The sequence below is a fragment of the Ovis aries genome, chromosome 15 (genome assembly GCF_016772045.2).
Source record: "Ovis aries strain OAR_USU_Benz2616 breed Rambouillet chromosome 15, ARS-UI_Ramb_v3.0, whole genome shotgun sequence".
Taxonomy (NCBI): Eukaryota; Metazoa; Chordata; class Mammalia; order Artiodactyla; family Bovidae; genus Ovis; species Ovis aries.
In genome coordinates, this window is record NC_056068.1 from 64422073 (window position 1) to 64423428 (window position 1356).

Here is a 1356-nt window from a genome sequence, read left to right on the forward strand (position 1 = left end):
TTAGCCAATTAGCTATCTATTACAAGTTATCCCTATACTTATTTTAAAACAACAAACATTATATCCCAGTCTCTTGGTGGGTCCAGAATATAAGCATGGTTTAGCGGGGTACCTCTGACTTAGGGTTGCTCACAAGGTGCAATCAAGATAAAGCCAGGGATGTCATCTTCTCAAGTCTTGAGAGGAGGAGCCACTCCCTCACACGACTGCTGGCAGGCTTCAGGTCCTGGCTGGCTGTTGGCCGGAGACATCAGTTTCTTGCCATGTGGACCTCATCAGAGAGCGGCCCACAACTCAGCAGCTGGACTCCATCAGGACAAGCAAACAGCGAGATAAGGCCGGCAAGACAGAAGCCAGAATCTTTGTAATCTAATCTTAGACGTGGCAGCCATCACTTTTACTATATTCTACTCACTGAGGCAAGTGACTAAGTCCAGCTCACATTCAACAGGAGGAAAATACACAGGGGGCATCAATACCTGGAAACAAGGACGTTATGACATCATTCCGTCATTTATTTTGTGCCTCCTTGATATATCAAATCCAATTCTCCCACTTTCCCTATAAGTCCAGTGTGTGTGTGCTTGTGTGTATTATTTTAGCTCACTGAGAGACCCTCCTGCCTCCATCTCATTGAGATCTACTGCTTACAGTCAGTCTAGAAGTCCCTCTCTCTCTCTCTCGGAAATCTCCCTTCCCTAAAGATAAAAGAGGGAGAGGTCAACACAGTGCCACGATTACACATGATACTAGATAAATATTTGCTTCCACATGCCAGCTCAAAGCCAAGTATTCAATTCCTTCTCACCCAAACAATCTCCCCGCTTCCTGTTCCTACAGAGTGAGTGTCTTGGTCCAATTGCACAGCTAAGCAAACTCAATCTGAATCTATTGAAAAACAAAGCAAGTAGAGTCATCAAGTATAAAGGCCTACACATCTTTGGGCTTCCCTGGTAGCTCAACTGGTAAAGAATCCTCCTGCAATGCAGGAGATCCTGGTTCAATTCCTGGGTTGGGAAGATCCCCTGGAGAGGGAATGGGCTAGGCGACCCACTTCAGTATTGATGGGCTTCCCTGGTAGCTCAGAGGTTAAAGCGTCTGCCTGCAATGCAGGAGACCCGGGTTCGATCCCTGGGTTGGGAAGATCCCCTGGAGGAGGGTGTGGCAACCCACTCCAGTATTCTTGCCTGGAGAATCCCCATGGACAGAGGAGCCTGACGGGCTCCATGGGGTCACAAAGAGTCAGACACGACTGAGTGACAAAGCACAGCACAAACATCTTCATTTCAACTCAGTTATGTGCTCAACTATTGAGTGGTTAGCATTTTCCAGGGATGACACCAGTGATTGTATTGT

At 47.1% G+C, this 1356-nt stretch overlaps 1 non-coding gene across 1 annotated transcript; it reads left to right on the plus strand.

Annotated features, from left to right (window-relative positions):
• The first annotated feature begins 1071 nt into the window (after window positions 1-1071).
• On the plus strand, window positions 1072-1143 carry TRNAC-GCA (transfer RNA cysteine (anticodon GCA)). Its single transcript has one exon. It is a non-coding gene; the product is annotated as a tRNA-Cys (tRNA).
• The last annotated feature ends 213 nt before the right edge of the window (window positions 1144-1356 follow it).